The sequence below is a fragment of the Capsicum annuum genome, chromosome 7 (assembly GCF_002878395.1).
Source record: "Capsicum annuum cultivar UCD-10X-F1 chromosome 7, UCD10Xv1.1, whole genome shotgun sequence".
NCBI lineage: Eukaryota > Viridiplantae > Streptophyta > Magnoliopsida > Solanales > Solanaceae > Capsicum > Capsicum annuum.
The window spans coordinates 59371567-59393017 of NC_061117.1; the positions used below are offsets into that span (position 1 = coordinate 59371567).

Genomic DNA, 21451 nt, shown 5'->3' on the forward strand with positions numbered 1-21451 from the left:
TGGATAATTAAAGATAGGGGTGAAGATGCGGTGTGTGTGTGAAGAAGAAGAAGACGATGAGGGGGGGGGGGGGGGGTGGGATTGTGTGAAGAAGACGATGAAGGAGGGAGGGGGTGCTTTTTTTATTTTTAAATTAAGAAATTAGGATAATTAAAAATTATATTAATAAAATAATTTAAATATAATTTTTTTGATTGAAAAAAGTAAAATATTAATTTTTCTTCAATTCACGCACTCTAAGAGAGTATGTTACACTCTCCTTGCCAAATCAATATTTTGTGATAGGTATGAATTTTAGTAGTTCTGGTGCCTGACAGGTACAGGTCGTATGGCGATAACTTAAAACAATAAAAAATAAATATGGGTCCTTCACCATCCAAACAGGCACTTAAACTAAAGACCTCCTATATTATTGATTTTTTGTTTTAACCGCACCTAATTATTGATGAACAGAATAAGATGGGATTGGTGTCATCACTGAGTTGGAGTCCGGTTTATCAAGTTCTTTTTTTCCTGTCTCTTGGCGTCTTTTATTTCCTATTTTCCTATGTATCTTGCAATATCATCTTCAATGATATTCTTTCTATATACTCGTGAATGCTTTTTTACCTTAAATAAAAACGTTGAGATAGAGAGAGGTGTAATTTCTTATATTTTCTTGGTATTAGATTGATTCTGTAGAAGGGTCATATCAATGGCTAAGATATCTCGTCTTCTTGGATCCACCATTAAAGCAGCTATCACAGCACAGGTTTTGTTTCTTTTCTTAATTCTATTTGTTTTCTTGTTAAACACAATTAACTTTCTTCGTTGAATCTCTTTTTTTTTTTTTTTTTTTAAATTCTCTCTTGTTTGTTTTCTATGTTTTTTAATGGATTTATTTATTTTGATTTTCTACTTATTTGATAGAATGTGAATAATATATCAAATGATACTTTTGTTTGGCGTTTGAGGCAAACAGGAAATATGAACATTGAGGAATGTAATCAGTGTTATTGTAAGTGAGGTTTGTTCTCCACATTTGTAAATTGTAATAAAGCCATGACGGAATCAGTGATACACAATAGAAGACTGAGGGGGCAAAATGAGATAAAAGGAACGTATGAGAAATAAAAACAAATGGGTAAATTACTAACTCCAACTCCATGTACACTTATGCAAACATAGAGTACTACTTCCTGTAGGTCCATGTACACTTCTGCAAACATAGAGTACTACTTCCCGTAGCTATCGTATTCTTGAATCATATGCCCATTAACAACCCCTTGGTCCTCAAGGGCGATCAGGAGCTTCATCTGTCCATGATCAAATGGAAAACCAACTTACATCCTGTTTGGATTGGCTATGTGAGATGAAATCATGAGTTGAAATTGAAGTTTTGTTTGGATATGCAATTTAAACTTTTCATGTTGTATATGTTCTCATAAACATAAAAACTTCATAAGTTGTAAAAACTATCTGAATTGCCCCAATTCTTCATACAATTTTATCAAATAAGCAAAAATTTGTAACAAAACTATAGTACATTATCACAAAGCTATTCCATAAAATGCAATATTTATTGATCATACTTTAGTTCAATAAAAAAGTAAAAGTGAACATGATCAGTTGTAGTGTACTACTCTTTAATATAATTCTCCCACATTGTACGAATCTAAGCTTGCATTCTCAATCAAATGACTGAAAAAACGAACCAATATTATTATTTTGAGCCGTTTGTTGGTCAATATCATTAGTAACTATATCTCCATGTTCATATACCGTGAATATTTCATCACTCCTTGGGTATTCTCGCAAAAAATTATGTAACACTGCACAAGCTAGGACAATTGTCACTTCTGTGTCAATATCATAACTGTTCATGTCTTGTTTCAATAATGAATTTGGTGAATAATAAATGGTAAGGTAGGAGTTGGTTTGAAGTAATAATAAATTTTATGTTTGTGAGAGTAATGGTTATATGAGATATAAATAGTTTAAAGAGTAATAATATGAACTTTAAATTTTATTTACATATGAAATAAATGGTTGATAGATATAAATGGTGAGGTTTTATTATTTTATAAAATATAAACTTGTGGGTCAATTTTTGTATTTGAAAAATCTCAAATCATGATATGAAATCCCAAATCAAGTTTTTTGGAGAATTTGGGATTTCATCTCATGATATGAAATTAGCGATAAATCATATGTCCAATTGATCATTTCATCTCATGATTTTCCATCACGAGATGAAATCGCATGTCCAAACGACTACCGAGTTTTTAATCAAAAAAACTTTTAAGCACTTTTAGGTGTTTGGGTAAAATTGAAAAAGTACTTATAAGCACTTATTTTAAGCCAAAATAATAAAAATAAGCCAAATATCCTAGGATTTCTAACTTAACTTTTGGCTTATCCAGACAGGCTCTTACTCCTCTCATGTCAAACTTCATTAGCTCAATCAAACAATCAGGTTAAGTTGTGCGGACTCTTCACATCCGATGCCGTATCCGTGTTGGATTCTTCAAAAATACACTATTTTCGAAGAATTCGACATGCACCCGCTGACAATTTTGAAGAGTCCGAGCGACATAGCAACCAGGTCCAGTTAAATAGGATCCCATATATTCTCAATACTTTGCACTGTGCAGACTTGGCATATTTACCATCCAAATTAAAATCCTTTTCCTCTTTAATAGAAGCTTTCTTTATCATAATGTCTATTTCTTTTATCTGGCATGCATGAAAAAAAAGCGTTGGCGGCAATAAACTTGGCACATATAAAACTAAAGACGTGGCCAAATGACCAGTGAATTGTTGATGAAAAAGCAAGGGCGACATATAATTAATTCATTGCAAATTGACTCATAGCAGCTTCGTTTGATATTATTAGTCACAATAAGAGACCGAACTTATTGACACTGACTTATTGATATTACCGAAAGTTAGCTTTACATCCAAAAAACTGCAAAATTGTATGTGTTCCCTTCTCCAAATGCTTTTTGGTTCATTATGTGATTTCCTCACAACCCCAAATATCAATAAACTCTTTTGATGGTGTTTGGTTGACTGTCTCTTGAAAAATCTGTATTTTTGGTAATCAATCATTCAACTATTTATATACAGCTGAATAATGACTCCCAAATTGCATTTGGAGCATCACCATCTATTGGGTGCACATTTAGATTTACTTTATCTGACCACGGACCTTGGCGTTACATATACAAAGGAGTATTTCATTCAGTCATTTTTATAAAAATTTACAGCCATGACTCTTATTTCAAAATGTAATATTGAGTAACACGGGAAGTGAAGTTTCTTGAGATGCTTATCTAGTGCTTTTAAGTTCATTTTGTGCTATCATATTACGTATTTTTGAAAAGGTAAGATTTTATTGACATATTGTGGAAATTCCTGGTAAGAGGGTCGCAGAAGGTAAAAACCTCACACAAAAAATCTATCTACAAAAATCTGGCATGGTCCGCTGGACCTAAATATATTTAGCACCATGCACCAGCTATCCAATTGATCTCTTAGACTTGTCCTTAGGTGCAAGATTTTCAAGTCTTGACAAATTAATTTCCATGAAGCAGCATTGTTCCATTAAGTTATTTCTGCTCTAATTAATCTGGTTTTGTAGGCTGGTTTCCATGCAAAGCATGTTCCAGCAGTTAGCAGTTTACAGGGGCATATAGTTAAAACAACACCGGCAAGATATAATAGCTCCCAGGCATCTTTGGAAAACGATATTTCTGGAACTGATAAAGGGTAAATTCTGTTTCTGTTTCTTACCACTGAATCTCTTTCTTCATCTTCGTTGTTTATGGACAGTTGTTGCTGAATGGCATGGCATGTCTTCATGAGCACTTCTCCATTTTCAGTCATGTGTGTTTATCAGTATATTGTTGGAATATATTTCACTCTTTTGACATAAAAGGTGCACCGACAAGTATAAAAGAATTTTCTTAACCAATATATCTCGACTTTGCAGGTTCAAGGGTCATGATATGTTGGCACCCTTCACTGCTGGATGGCAAAGTACTGATGTGGATTCTTTGATCATAGAGAAGTCTGAGGTTGGATTTACCTCTACTTTTCTTGTTTAACTTGAGAAATCTTTATCTTTCCTGATCAACTTTTACAATTTGAAATAGGGCTCCTATGTCTATGACAATTAAGGGAGGAAGTATCTTGATACTCTGGCTGGTTCGTGGTGCACAGCATTAGGTACTTACAATCCCTTTTATTCAGTCTTTGGCGTACTTCTAACTCCAAATATATTAACATGTATACACATGTCTTTCATGTATGTTTTTTCTGTTTGGTTAATAGCTCTTGTCATACATTGGCACACTTAAGTTCTCTGCCATGTAAGATGTTTTTCTCTTACTATCTAACTGCATAATTTCTTTCAGTAATGACAATAAGTATTTGCTTTATGATCATAATATCCAAACGATTTACTTTTTGACCCCATTAATGAAAAAGCCGTGAATCTTCATTTTATTAATAGTCAGTGTCCGCTATGTTTTCTTGATTTGTTGCATTTGAAATGTGTTGGAGACTAACAGCTTGAACCATATATGTTGCATTTGGTGTAGAAGTGGTTTTGCTATAGCTGCAAATTAATTTTCAAAAGAAAGTGTTAAGATTTATTGTTGTTGTACAATTGCAACATGTATACCATTCTTACATCCCTACGCTGAATGTCTGCATGTTGAACTGTGATAGTCTAGTCTAGTGCATGATCGGAGGAGACAGGCCTTTAAAGAATCTTGGTTTTTTATGTGATTACTCAAATGTACTGCCCAGAAAATGGCTAATTCCTGGCAGCTATGGAACTTTGCAATGATTTTTTATTTATGATGTATCTGGAGCATGTGTACACTGCTTTACCAACGTAAATATTCCTGTAGGGGGGGAACGAGCCCCGCCTTGTTGATGCTGCCACTAAACAATTGAACACATTGCCCTTTTATCATTCATTTTGGAACCGTACTACAAAACCTTCTTTGGTATGGCAAACCCTGAGCATTTACATGAAAAAGGAAAACTAAGTGATGTTCGAATTTTGGTTTTTAAGTTTTACTTGGATCTTTGGCTGATTGATTTTCAAATATACAGGATCTTGCAAAGGACCTCCTGGATATGTTTACTGCAAAGAAAATGGCAAAAGCTTTTTTCACAAATAGCGGATCGGAAGCCAATGATACCCAGGTTTTGCTTATTGCCTTCTAGCACATAATTGTATAATCTTGGACTAGCACTCAGTTCTTTCCTTAAAACACTTGATAACCATCAGAAGAACTCCATATGTTGGGGATAATGAAAGAGTTGGGACATTTTTCTCTTTTTTTATTTTTGCATGTGCCAGTTCTGTTAGGCATCAAATGAAATTTATACAGTAGTTGCTTGAATTTATTTTTTGGGTGTGTGATAACATATAGCAGGATATTATGTGAAGAAGTATATGAGGATAATATGTCACTTTTTACCTTGTACTCCAAAATAGGTGAAGCTGGTTTGGTATTACAACAACGCTCTTGGAAGGCCAAACAAGAAGAAATTTATAGCTCGAGCAAAAGTGTAATCTGTGAATCTCTATTTATTATTTTCTTTTGGTTGCTTTTTCCTTGAGCTTACATGACGTTTTTTATTCGTTCATTGTGACAGATATCATGGTTCAACTCTTATTTCTGCTAGTCTCACTGGGTAAGATAATAAACACCATCGGTAATCAAAATCAGTGAGATGCATTAGTTTGCTACAAGTATCTATTTGCTAATACATTCTTTTGCAGTCTTCCTGCATTACATCAAAAATTTGATCTTCCTGCTCCATTTGTTCTGCACTGGCGTTATCATCAGCCAGGTTGTTACTTATTCTTACTGACTCTTACTTTTCCTCTTCTTATGGTGTACTAAATCATTTTCTGTTGAAATGTATGTCAGGTGAGACAGAGGAGGAGTTCTCCGGTGAGCGCGCCATTCCACGCGTCGGCTCATGCAGAAAATTCCGACAACTTTTTCGATAGTTTCTTTTTTTCAGTAACCTCGCCTCTTCATTCCGAGGCCGGTCATATGATTATTTTCTGATTCCGAGCAACTTCTGGACATCAGATCTTATATCCGGCAACTTTTCTCTTTTCCGGCCAAATTTCGGTAATATTTCTTTTTCCTGATTAAATCTGAATTTTAATGAGGAGATCAGAAACTCAAACGTCACAGTTTATGAAGAATCGACGAGGGTAAGGTCGATTTGGAAGATCTCGACCTAAGTGTAGTTATTGTAAAAGGCTTGAACATACTCGTGGCGTATGCTATTCTCGACCAAAGTGTAGTCATTGTAATAGGCTTGGACATACTCGTGAAATATGTTATTCTTTACATTTTCGATTACCTAAAAATGCTCATATTGCTTAGTCTAACACCACAGGTGATCAATGGGTGTATTTATTTGACAAGGAATATATTGAGTATCTCCAGTATCGAGCAAGTAAGCATATATCTCTACCAATAACCTCAACTGCACAATCTCTTATCTTTGGGTCATGGGTTGTGGACTCAAGTGCTTCTGATCATATTTGTTGTGACAAATCACTTCTGTCTGATATTGTTTATTAACAATATCTTCCTTCTATTACTTTTGCTAATGGAATCCGAGAAGAACCAAAAGGAGTTGGACAAGCCAAACCCCTATCTTTTGTCACTCTAGACTTTTCTTTATGTCCCTGGTTGTCCTTTCAATCTTGAATCTGTTAGTCATTTGACACGTTCCCTTTATTGTATTTTAACTTTTTTTGATAGTTCTTTTCTAATACAGGACCGCAAATTCCTTCACAGCATGCTCCGTTACAGATCCTTCCGATCTTATTCACAAACATTTGGGACATCCGAGTCTATCCAAGCTACAAAAGATGGTGCCTAGTTTGTCTAGTCTATCCGCATTAGATTGTGAGTCGTGTCAACTTGAAAAACACACTCGTACTACATTTTCACGCAGTATTGAGAGTCGTTCAGAGTCTATTTTTTCATTAGTTCATTATGATATTTGGGGTCCTAGTTCTGTTCACCCTTAGGATTTTGTTACTTTGTTACTTCCATTGATGATTTTTCAAGATGTACTTGGGTTTACTTGATGAAAGATCGTTCCGAGTTATTTTCTATATTCAAAAGTTTTTGTGCTGAAATACAAAATCAATTTGGTGTTTTTATTCGTGCTTTTCGTAGTGATAATGCCTTAGAATACTTATCTTCCCAGTTTCAGGAGTTTATGACTCATTAAAGAATCATTCACTAGACATCATGTCCATGCACCCCTCAGCAGAACGGTATTGCAGAAAGGAAAAATAGGCCTCTCATTGAGAGTGCTCGCACTCTTCTCATTGAATCCCATGTTCCGCTGCATTTTTGGGGCGATGCAGTCTTCGTATCTTGCTATCTCATTAACAGAATGCCCTCATCTTCGATCCAGAATCAGGTTCCCTATTCCATACTATTTTCTCAGTCACATCTATACTCTATCCCCCCTCGTGTTTTTGGGAGCATATGTTTTGTTCATAACTTAGCCCCAGAAAAAGATAAATTAGCCCCTCGTACTCTCAAATGTGTCTTCCTTGGTTATCTCGAGTTCAAAAAGGGTATCGATGCTATTCGCCTAATCTGGGTTGCTACCTTATGTCCGCCGATGTCTCATTCTTTAAATCTCAACCTTACTATACATCTTTTGATCATCTTGATATCTCTGTGGCTTACTCATACCTCCAGTCTTACCTACACTAATCTTTGAGGAATCTACGGTTACTTCTCCATCTCCAGCTGCAGTACCACCACTTTTGACTTATCACCGCCGCTCATATCCAGCATTAGTCCCAGATGATTCATGTCATGCGCTTTACGCTTCCCCTACTGCGGACCTACCTCCTCTTAGTCAATCAGTTGTACTTCAAAAAGGTATAATATCCACTCGTAATGCTAACTCACATTATACTTTCTTGAGATATCATCGTCTGTCATCACCCCATTATGCTTTTATATCATTTTTGTCCTCTATTTCCATCCCTAAGACTGTAGTTGAAGCACTTTCCCATTCAGGGTGGAAACAGGCTATGATTGATAAGATGTCTGCTTTACATACGAGTGGTACTTAGGAGTTTGTTTCCCTTCCTACAGGTAAATCTACTGTTGGTTATCGTTGGGTTTATACAGTCAAAGTTAGTCCAGATGGTCAGGTTGATCGGTTGAAGTCTCGCCTTGTTGCCAAAGGATATACACAGATATTTGGGCTTGATTATAGTGACACGTTCTCTCCCGCATCAGTTCGTCTTTTTCTCTCTATGGCTGTCGTTCGTCATTGGCCTCTTTATTAGTTGGACATTAAGAATGCTTTTCTGCATGGTGATCTTGAGGAAGAAGTCTATATGAAGCAACCACCTAGTTTTGTTGCTCAGGGGGAGTCTAATAGCCTTGTATGTCGATTGCGCAAGTCACTCTATGGTTTGAAACAATCCCCTCGAGCCTGGTTCGGAAAGTTTAGTCTACTGTTAGTTGCCGTTGGGTTTGTGCAGTCAAAGTTAGTCCAGATGGTCAGGTTGATCTATTGAAGGCTCGTCTTGTTGCCAAAGGATATACAAAGATATTTGGGCTTGATTATAGTGACATTTTCTCTTCCGTGGCTAAAATAGCATCAGTCGTCTTTTTTTCTCTATGGTTGTCGTTCGGCATTGCCCTCTTTATCAGTTGGACATTAAGAATGCTTTTCTGCATGGTGATCTTGAGGAAGAAGTCTATATGAAGCAACTACCTAGTTTTGTTGCTCGGGGGGAGTCTAATAGCTTTGTATGTCGATTGCGCAAGTCACTCTATGGTTTAACAGTCCCGTATGTCGATTGGGCAAGTCACTCTATGGTTTGAAACAGTCCCCTCGAGCCTGGTTCAGAAAGTTTAGCATAGTGATTTAGGAGTTTGGCATGATTCATAGTGGAGCTGATCATTCAGTGTTTTATCGCCATTTTGAATTAAATTTGTTTATTTATTTGGTGGTTTATGTTGACGATATTGTTATCACTAGCAATGATCAAGATGGTATCACTAACTTGAAGCAACATCTCTTTCAGCATTTCCAGACTAAAGACCTCGACAGATTGAAATACTTTCTAGATATTGAGGTTGCTCAGTCTAGATCAGGTATTGTTATTTTTCAACACAAATATTCTTTAGACATTCTTGAGGAGATAGGAATGATGGGATGTCGACCTATGTACACTCCTATGGATCCAAATGCTAAACTTCTGCCAGGACGAGGGGAGCCACTCAGTGATCCTGGAAGGTATAGGCGGTTGGTTGGAAAGTTGAATTATCTCACAGTGGCTAGACCTAACATCTCTTTTCCTGTAAGTGTTGTAAGTCAGTTTATGACTTCCTCTGTGATAGTCATTGGGATACAGCTATTCGTATTTTGCGATATATAAAGTCATCTCCAGGTAAAGGACTACTCTTCGAGGATCAAGGCCATGAGCATATCATTGGAAATAAAGATATTGATTGGGCAGGATCACCCTTTGATAGACGTTCTACATTCGGATATTGTATTTTAGTAGGAGGTAATTTGGTGTCCGGGAAGAGTAAGAAACAGAGTGTGGTTGCTCCATCTAGTGCTGAAGCAGAATATCGAGCAATGGCTGCAACAACTTGCGAGTTGGTTTGGATCAAACAATTGCTGAGAGAACTAAAATTTGGAGAAACTAATAAGATGGAACTTGTATGTGATAATCAAGCAACCCTTCATATTGCATCTAATCCAGTGTTCCATGAGAGGACCAAGCACATAGAGATTGATTGTCAATTTGTTAGAGAAAAGATACTCTCGCGAGATATTATTACAAAGTTTGTGAAGTCAAGTGATCAACTTGCAAATATCTTCACCAAGTCCCTCACCAGTCTGCGTATTAATTATATTTGTAATAAGCTAGGTACATATGACTTGTATGCACCAGCTTGAGGGGGAGTGTTAGAATATGAGTACGAATTGAAATAATATATAAAATCCTACATGGAAAAGGATTCTAATGTAGTGTCTATAAATAGGGTCTCATTGTAATTATGTAGGTACACAATTCAATAATATTTTTCTCTATTATTTCTCACAGTTTTATTTCTGGTAGTTTTTGGAATTATCTATCTTTATTCCTTCAAATTATGCTCATACATTACTGAAACAGCATTTTCTCCCTTTCATTTATAGATCCAAGCTGTAGTGAAGAAATATGACATTCTTTTCATTGCGGATGAGGTCATCTGTGCTTTTGGGAGGCTTGGAACAATGTTTGGCTGTGACAAGTATAACATCAAACCTGATCTTGTCTCCTTAGCAAAGGTAGGTAAAAGAACATCCTATCTCAGCTATACCAACTTATATATGGATGTATAAATTGTCCTTCCTGAAATGCTTTTCAGGCTCTTTCTTCCGCATATATGCCAATTGGAGCTGTTCTTGTAAGCCCTGAAATTTCTGATGTAATATATTCTCAAAGCAATAAACTTGGTGAGCATTATATTTATTTGATAGGATATCAAATCATTTCCTTTGTCGGTTAGACGAAGCGCTGATTTTTTTTCCGTAACTAGGTTCCTTTTCACATGGATTCACTTATTCTGGGCATCCTGTTGCATGCACGGTGGCATTGGAAGCTCTTAAGATCTACAAGTATGTATACTTGAATTTCCTTCCAACTTCCTTCCAGTTGTGAATTTGTATGAACTTGTACTTTTAGACTGTTTTCCCTCATTTGCAACTTGCATATAACTTATTACTAGTATGGTGTGCTTATTTTAATATTATGATTACGGATAACTCTGCACTTTAATTTATAGACATTGGGCTTGATAATCAAGAATTCTGTTAAAATTGTACGTCCATTAGCTATTGTACTTGGCTCATGCTAAATATATGAAAATGTTCAAATTATTTCAGGGAAGACAATATGGTTGAGAAAGTAAAAATAATATCCCCAAAGTTTCAAGGAGGTCTGAAAGCGTTTTCTGACAGTCCCATAGTCGGAGAGGTAGATCTAATCACTTGTATATAAGTGTGATCGAAACATGCTAAGGTTTGGCTATTCATTTGCTTCTTTCTTATTTTTTTGTAGATTAGGGGAACTGGTTTGATCCTTGCCACAGAGTTTGTGGATAACAAATCTCCTAATGATCCTTTCCCTCCTGAATGGGGTATGCAATTTCTTCATTGGCTCTTCAATTGAAGGTTGCATTAAACTCTTAGTTCATTCAAACTTCTCATTGCTTGTCAGGTATTGGTACATATTTTGGAGCGCAGTGTCAGAAGAATGGTATGTTGGTACGTGTTGCTGGTGATACTATCATGATGTCTCCTCCATATATAGTGACTCCAGAAGAAGTTGACGAGGTATGTTTATGGCTTGCATTTATATACATATACATAAATATATATACATAAATATGTATGTGTTTTCCTTGAAAATTGCTTTAAGGCCTCACTTTTATATCCTTTTTTGTGGTTTCTTGTGATAGCTTTGCTGTTTGATCTCTTATCTGATGATGCTGTGTAAATCTAAACTATATTTTCCTTTGTGCAGTTGATTATCATCTATGGGAAAGCATTGAGGGAAACTGAAAAGAGGGTAGAAGAACTCAAGTCCCAGAAGTAAATACTAGTTGACCGTAATAGCTTAATGATGGCGAAAAAATAAATTCAAGCACAATAAAAAAAAAAAATCAAATTATCATGGATATTATGCAGATGTCCAGAATGAAGTAAGAAGTATAATTTTAAGTCCCAAGTTGCTCCTCTTCTCTTTCTTTGGATTGTAATTTTACTTGCAGTATAGTTCCAGCAGTTGACTCATTGATGAAGATGTCTATACCCTTTACCAATTGTCACCCAAGATTAATGCGTTACAAACTTTTGAAAGTCAATTGCATAGAATGCTTGTAATTATTTGGTATTTGAATATGTTCGGGTTTGTATTAACACATTTTTTCTGAAGCCTCTTTTTGCCAATAATATTTTTCTTAACAATTACAGATTAATCATATTGTATTTCGGAATTGTTATAAAACAATAAAGAACAAAAAGAAGAGTAGTAAGAGTAGAGAGAGTGATTCTTATTTATTCTCTTGAGGGATGAGAGATCATAAGATTGTAAATACAATGAATAAAATCCCTCTATTTATAGGGGAAATTTACTCCTAGTCTGAGTAAAAGACAGATGCTTCAAATCCTAATAGATATCAAAGTAGATCTTGATAGACATTCACTATAATGTAAATACATTTATAACACTCCCCCTTGAATGTCTAATTAGTAGATAATGTGTTTCGTTAAAACCTTACTAGAAAAAAACTCAGTAGGAAAAAAATCTAGTGAAGGAAAAAGAGTATACATTTCTAACAATACATATATTGGTTGCCTCATTAAAAACCTTACAAGGAAAACCTAGTGGGACAAAATCTTGTAAAGGATAAAGAGTACAATGCGTATTAACCCCTAATGAGAACATCCTTGAACCTTTGCATCCCGATCTTGTGTACTACTTCTTAAAAGTTGTAATTGAAGAAGACTTAGTGAATAAATTAGCCACATTTTCACTTGAACGAATTTGTTGTACGTTGATATCGTCATTCTTTTGTAGCTCATGTATGTAGAAAAGCTTTGATGAAGTGTGCTTCGTTAATCCTCCATTAAGATGTGCTATGCATGATGCATTATCTCTATATAAAATTGTGGGTAGATTGTCATATTTCACCCCACATTTTTCTCGAATGAGATGTATCATGGATCTCAATCATATACATTCTCGGTTTGCTTTATGAATAGCTATTATCTCAGCATGATTCGATGAAGTGGCTACGATAGACTGCTACGTATATCTCCAAGATATTGCAGTACCACCACATATGAACACATAGCCTATTTGAGATCGAGCTTTAGGTAGGTCAGATAAGTACCCAAAATCAGCATGACCAATAAGATCGGGACTGCAAACTTGCTAACAAATTAACTAAAAAAAAGGCTATATCAGACCTTGTAGTATTTGCAAGATACATTAATGCATCAATTGCACTAAGATATGGTACTTCATAACTAAGGAGTTCCTCATTCTTTTCTTGAGGTCGGAATGGATCCTTATTCAATTTTTGCATGTTTCTCATTTTAGAAAATACTCTATTGCTTTTGAAAGCTCTCCAAGAGTTTCAATGATACTCAAATCATCAAATTATATCTTATGAAGATAATAAAAAGTTTTCCAGAAACTTTATATGCTTTAGGAATTTTAAATCCATTAGTGATTTTCATATGGATGTTTGTCAAGTAACACTATCCAACATGTCAAGTGTGACATCTTCAAGTGTCTAGACTGTAAATCAAATAAGTTTTACGCTTACCAAAATGCATCCTTTCAGGCCACTTGATAAATATTTTTACGTCAGCATGTTTAAATTAATGTAGAATTCAGATCCTCATAATATTTTATAATATTGCGTCAATATTGTATCAAAGATATCATCAACGATTTCTTATTTTGTATCGATTCACAATGCGACATAACATTTTGATATCTCATCACTTCATTATTTTCAGGTACCTAAACCTCTCATAAGGTTTCATGAAGTGTTATGTCGTAGGCTCTTCAAGAGCACATTGCCATCTTATCATGAGTATTTGCTCCTTATCCTTTTTAAGGATTATTTCATTTGAAACCAATTGGTCTATTATGCTTCACGCATGCATAGACTTTATCCTTTAAGGACACAAAATAGGAGCACTTGCAGCTAAATATGAGATGCTTTCGGCATTTGACATGAATTATCTTTTGAATGAGGATCTGATGATAATTTCTAACATATTTCATAGTTGCTTATAATCTCCCCCTTATGTTAGGAAAACTAACATACATCCTCCATCTTCTTTGAGGAATCCATCTTTGTGCATCATGGTATATTTATTAATCATATACCGCACATAAAAACTATTAGATGGAATTGTTGGTTCCTGACCTTGAACCAATTGAGAGGGAAGAAATAATCATAATATATTGGTCTAATGCATACAAGTGTTATTGTATGCAATATATCATATTTCATATCAATACATAAAACTTTGTTCTCATTAGTAATGGTTCAACTATTTATGGAAGGCATTCAATGCTAAACCATCATCATCAAGATGAACTATCTTGATTACACAATCTGAAAATTATGCTCAATTTATATTGAACAAGTAACTTCATGAATGTCAAACGTAGGTTGACCATGAATGTACATGTGATCATCTTATTGATGCATCTTTTCAATATATCACATGATAGGTGAACGGGCCCTTATTCACCTTTTATTCTTTTCAGACTTTGAGGGATCCAATCCCAAAATTAGTTGGTCCAACCAACTTATCATAAGAACAAGCAACATTAAAGTTCATGAAGAATTTTCTAATTCTTCAATATATGTTCAATACTCAGTATGCACATCTTCGGGATATCACAATCATTCATGTCAACTTATGAACTTTTAATCTAGTAAACTCCAAGTTTACCATGATATGTGTTTTTGCTTTAGTAAATTTCAGATTTACTATTACATGAATAAATTTTAGATTTACTACTTCAGAAGTAGATTCCAAAATTATTCAACCTCTTTCAGAGGTGAGTTGAAATACAATCCAATCAAGTGCACGTTTGCATTAATAATCTTCACATTTCCCAGGAATGGAATATAATTGTGTCTTAAGCCTATCAAATTATGATAGCTTATAACCTCTTTCAAGATTTTGCTACTTCAGAAACAAATCGAGGCATACATATGATGTAGAGAATTTTTCTCTAGTATATCTTATAATCATATAAGCGTGAGAAAATATCATTATTTTTTATGATCATTATCATATTGTCCCTCTACGCGTATATTTGTGCATTCAATCACTTGTCTTCTTTCAGACATATTATGCGTTGCTACCACATTCACCTCAAGAATGAAGTAAGTTGTCATATTTCAGACTTATCATATATTGCTACCATATTCACTTCATGGAATGGAGTATATTCAATGGGTCGAATTTCATGACTTTTTGTTAAACACCCATTATTTTGCCTTAGCCATCAATATCATCAATATGGTGTATTAAGATTCAAACTCAATATCTTATCCATATAAAAACGCTTTAGGCATAGATCGATGGGACTTGAACCCAACATATCATCATCCTTTTTGATAATATTGTTCTTGAGGAATAAATTTAAGATATAAATAGTTCCAAACCAATTATTTTTTCTCAAATCCAATAATAATTATATTATCTTTCTTTAGAGACATCAATTTGAATTGGGACATTCTCTACAGGAATATGTGATTTGGTGATCCTTTTCAGATCAGTAAATGCGTCTGGCATTTTATTTGCAATTTTCTGCAGATGAATAATCTTTTGTACTTCTTGTTCACAAATAGAAGCACGTGGATCAAGATGAGATAGTGATGGATATTTCCACAAAATATCTCTTTTGATATCACTATCTTCTCCCCCTAATTTTGGAAAAAGTATCTCATCAAACCGACAATCTGCAAATCAGCAATGAACATATCTCCCGTTAATGGTTCAAGATAGTGAATAATAGAGGGTGATTCAAACCCAACATAAATTTCTAACCTTCTTTGGGGGCCCATCTTGGTGTAGTTTGGTGGTGCTATAGGCACATATACACCGCACCCAAAAGTTCTCAAGTGAGCTATATTAGGCTCTTGACCCAAAACCAATTTTAATAGAGAAAATTTATGATAATTTGTCGGTCTAAGACGAACAAGTGTTGTAGCATGCAAAATTGTATGACCCCAAACAGAAGTGGGCAACTTAGTTTTCATTAGTAATGGTCTTCCTATCAACTACAAACGTTTAATTAATGACTCGGCAAGGCCATTTTTAGTGTGCACATGAGGTACAAGAAGTTCCACTCTTATCCCAATCGATAAGAAATAGTCATTAAATGGTTGGAATGAAAATTCTATAGCATTATCAAGGCGAATAGACTTAATTTGATTATTAGGAAATTGAGCCTGTAATCGTATTATTTGTGCCAATAATTTTACAAATGTCAAATTGCGAGATGACAAAAGGCACACATGAGACCATCTAGAAGAAGCATCTATTAGGACCATGAAGTATCTAAACGACCCACTTGGTGGGTGAATTGGTCCACAAATGTCCCCATGTATGCATTTCAAGAACGCGGGGGACTCAATCTCAACTTTTGTTGGCGATGGTCTCACAATCAGCTTGCCTTGATAACAAGCATTACATGAAAATTCACCATTCGAAAGAACCTTCAAGTTCTTTAATGGATGCCCATTTGAATTTTCTATTATTCGTCTCATCATTATTGATCCTGGATGTCCTAGATGATTATGCCAAATTATGAAAGTATTGGAATCAGTAAACTTCCAATTTACTATGGAATGTGCCTCAATTGCACAAATCTTTGTCCAATACAGGCCAGAAGATAAAGCAGGAAAATTTTCAATAACACATGTCTGTCAGAGATATTCTAGGTGATAACAAGATATTCAACATTCATCTCATCAATTGTCTTTATATGATAACCATTTTCACGAATATCTTTAAAACTCATCAAGTTTTTCCAAGACTTAGGACAAAACATGACATTATTTATGATGAATTTAGTTCCCTTGGGCAAGATTATAATGGCTTTTCTGAAGCCTTCCATCAAATTAGCACTACCAAAAATGAAGAATGAATGATTTTTAATTTTGTTTTATTTTAATTGATAAGAGTTAGTGAATGAAGAATCATGTAAAAGTAGTTGTTTGCATGATTATTAGTTTTTTATTATTATTGATTAGATCAATTACATTATTGTAATTTATTATTAAATTAAATTGAGTTTTAATTTTTCCATTTTTTTGTTGAAAGAAATAAAAAATAATAGTACTATTGTTTTTCCAGTACTACACATTTCTGAAAAAAAAGAGGACAAATTGTTTGCATGTTAATATTGTTTGCATGTTAAAACAACGTCTACGATAGTACTATTGATTAACATATTGTTTGCCTGTTTTTTTTATAATGCCCACATACATATTGTCATTAATTATCCATATTATATAATACAATAATATTATCATATTCTTTATCAAGTATAATATAGTAATATTATATTGTTATTGCATATCCACGTCCTGAACAAATATAATATAACAATATTATATTATTGTATGTTTTCATATTATTAATTATAATAATAATATATTACATTATTTATCAAATATTATATTCCATAGTTTTTAATTTGGACATATTATTTTTTGTGATTAACAATTTCTTATAAGCTTCACTTTGTACAAACACTTAATAAATATTTTATTTGGTTGAAGATATGGATAATTTTCAAGAAGATATTTGTTTGATTGATTTTGGCACTACACATACGATATTCAAAGATAAGAAATATTTCTCTCATCTAAACGTGGGCAAGATTAATGTTACTATAATTTCTGGTAGTGCTAATTTAAGTGAAGGCTTCAGAAAAGCCATTATAATCTTGTCCAAGGGAACTAAACTCATCATAAATAATGTCATGTTTTCTCCTAAGTCTCGGAGAAACTTGATAAGTTTTAAATATATCCATGAAAATAGTTATCATATCAACACATTTTAATAAGATGAATCTTGAATATCTTGGTATCACCAAGAATGTCTCTGGGCAGACATGTGTTGTTGAAAAGTTTCCTGCTTTATCTTATGGCCTGTATTGGACAAAGATTTATGTAATTGAGGCACATTCTATAGTAAACCGAAAGTTTACTGATTCCAATACTTTCGTACTTTGGTATGATCATCTGGGACATCCAGGATCAATAATGATGAGACGAATAATAGAAAATTCAGATAGGCATCCATTAAAGAACTTGAAGGTTCTTTTGAATGGTGAATTTTCATATAATGCTTGTTATCAAGGCAAGCTGATTGTGAGACCATCGCCAACAAAAATTGGGATTGAGTCCCCCGCATTCTTGGAATGCATACATGGGGACATTTGTGGACCAATTCACCCACCAAGTGGATCGTTTAGATACTTTATGGTCCTAATATATGCTTCTTCTAGATGGTCTCATGTGTGAATTTTGTTATCTCGCAACTTGGCATTTGTAAAATTGTTGGCACAAATAATATGATTACGGGCTCAATTTCCTGATAATCAAATTAAGTCTATTCGCCTTGATAATACTGCAGAATTTTTATCCTAAGCATTTAATGACTATTGTTTATCGATTGGGATAAGAGTGGAATATCCTGTACCCCATGTTCACACTCAAAATGGACTTGCTGAGTCATTAATTAAATGTCTGCAGTTGATAACAAGACCATTATTGATGAAAACTAAGCTGTCCACTTCTATTTAGGGTCATGCAATTTTGCATGTTGCAACACTTGTTCATCTTAGACCGACAAATTATCATAAATTTTCTCTATTGCAATTGATTTTGGGTCAAGAGCCTAATATATCTCACTTGAGAACTTTTGGGTGCAGTGTATATGTGCCTATAGCACCACCAAACCGCACCAAGATGGTCCCCCAAAGAAGGTTAGGAATTTATGCTGGGTTTCAATTACCCTCTATTATTTGCTATCTTGAACCATTAACGGGAGATATGTTCACTGCTCGATTTGCAAATTATTGGTTTGATGAGATACTTTTCTCAAAATTAGTGGGAGAAAATAGTGATATCAAAAGAGAAATTTTATGGAAAAATCTATCACTATCTCATCTTGATCCACATGCTTCTATTTGTGAGCAAGAAGTACAAAAGATTATTCATCTGTAGAGAATTACAAATCAAATGCCGGACGCATTTACAGATTTAAAAAGGATCACTAAATCACATATTTCTATAGAGAATGTCCCAATTCGAATTGATGTCCCTAAAGGACCATCCACTAGTATCATACCTAATGAATCTAAAGCACGCTTGAAGCATGGCAGACCATTAGGTTCTAAGGATCGAAATCCTAGAAAAATAAAAATAAATGGTCAAGATGACACTACGAAAGATTCACATATGGAAGTTCAAGATTTGAGCAATGTTGATATCTTTGAAGGAATCAATGAGCCTGAGACTCAAGAAAATGAGGAACTATCCATAAATTCAAGTGATGTTGAAACTAATTTGAATCGATATGAAATAATAGTGGATTATGTATTTGCATATAATGTTGCAACGAAAATCATGTTAGATAGTGAGGATCTTGAACCTCAATCTATCACAAAATGTCGACAAAGAAATGACTGGCCAAAATGGCAAGAAATAATTTAATCTGAATTGAATTCACTTGCCAAATGTGAAGTTTTTGGACCTATAACTTAAACATCTGATGGTGTTAAGCCCGTTGGCTATAAATGGGTCTTTGTGCGAAAAATAAATGAGAAAAATAAAATACAAAGGTATAAAGCACGCCTTATTGCATAAGGATTTTCACAACGGTCTAGTGTCAATTATGATGAGACATATTCACCAGTTATGAACGCAATAATATTGCATTATCTTATTAGTTTCACTATCCATGAGAGACTTGAAATGCATTTGATGGATGTGGTAACAACCTATTTATATGGATTACTTGATAATGAGATATAAATAAAAATTTCTGAGTGATTTAAAATACCGAAAGCATATAGTTCAAAGCCTCGGGAAATGTATTCCATTAGATTGCAAAGATCATTGTATGGATTGAAGCAATCTGGATGCATGTGGTATAACCATCTTAGTGAATATTTATCTAAAGAAGGTTATACGAATGATGAAATTTGCCTATGTGTTTTTATAAAGAAAACAACGTCGGAGTTTGTTATACTTGCTATCTATGTCGATGACATAAACCTTATTGGAATGCTAATAGAGCTTCAAATGGCAATTGGTTGCCTAAAGAAAGAATTTGAGATGAAAGATCTCGGAAAGACAAAGTTATGCCTTGGTTTGCAAATTAAGCATTTGACAAACGACATCTTTGTTCATCAATCTGCCTACACAGAAAAAGTGTTGAAAAGATTCTATATGGATGGAGCACATCCATTAAGTACTTCGATGGTTGTTCGATCACTTGATGTGAATAAGGATCCATTCCGACCTCAAGAAAAGAATGAGGAACTCCTTGGTCCTGAAATATTATATCTTAGTGCAATTGGTGCACTAATGTATCTTGCAAATACTACAAGTCCTGATATTACCTTTTCAGTAAATTTGCTAGCAAGGTATAGTTCTGCTCCTACTAGGAGACATTGGAATGGGATCAAACACATATTACGGTATCTAAAGAAAACTACCGATATGGGCTTATTTTATTCTAAAGATTGTAGTTTCGATCTTGTTGGTTATGCTGATGCTGGGTACTTATCCGACCCACATAAAGCTCGATCTCAAACAGGCTATGTATTCATATGTGGGGGTACTGCCATAACTTGGATATCAACAAAGCAGTCTATCGTAGCCACTTCATCGAATCACGCTGAGATTATAGCTATTAATGAAGAAAGCCTAGAGTGTGTGTGGTTGAGGTCCATAATACATCTTATTCGAGAAAAATGTGGCTTGAAATATGACAAAGTACCCACAATTTTATATGAAGATAATGCATTATGCATAGCACAACTGAAAGGTGGATTCATAAAAGGATATAGAATGAAGCACATTTCGCCAAAGCTCTTCTATACACATGAACTCCAAAAGAATGGTGATATTGAAGTACAACAGATTCATTCAAGTGACAATGTGGCTGATTTATTCACCAAGTCTCTTCCAACTGCAACTTTCAAGAAGATGCTACACAAGATCGAGATGCAAGGGTCAAGGATTTTCTCATTAGGGGTAGTTAATACGCGTTGTACTCTTTTTCCCTTAAGAGGTTTTGTCCCATTGGATTTCCCATGTAAGGTTTTTAATGAGGCAGCCGAAATACGTATTATTAGAGATGTGTACTCTTTTTCCTTCACTAGATTTTTTTCCTACTGGGTTTTATTCTAGTAAGGTTTTAAAGAGGCACATTATCTACCAATTAGACATTCAAGGGGGAGTGTTATAAATGTATTTACATTATAGTGAATGTCTATCAAGATCTACTTTGATATCTATTAGGATTTGAAGCATCTGTCTTTTACTCAGACTAGGAGTAAATTTCCCCTATAAATAGAGGAGTTTTGTTCATTGTATTTACAATCTTATGATCTCTCATCCTCAAGAGAAGAAATAAGAATTACTCTCTCTTCTCTCTCTACTCTTTTTCTTTGTTCTTTATTATTTTATAACACGTTATCAGCACGAGACTCTGCCAAAAATCATCCCTCGAGAGAAGAAATAAGAATCACTCTCTCTATTCTCTCTACTCTTCTTCTTGTTCTTTATTGTTTTATAACAGGAATCAAATAAAATAGAAA

General features: G+C 34.4%; 1 pseudogene; it reads left to right on the plus strand.

Annotated features, from left to right (window-relative positions):
• The first annotated feature begins 284 nt into the window (after nt 1-284).
• LOC107876633 lies at nt 285-12003 on the plus strand (annotated as a pseudogene).
• Nucleotides 12004-21451: the final 9448 nt, after the last annotated feature.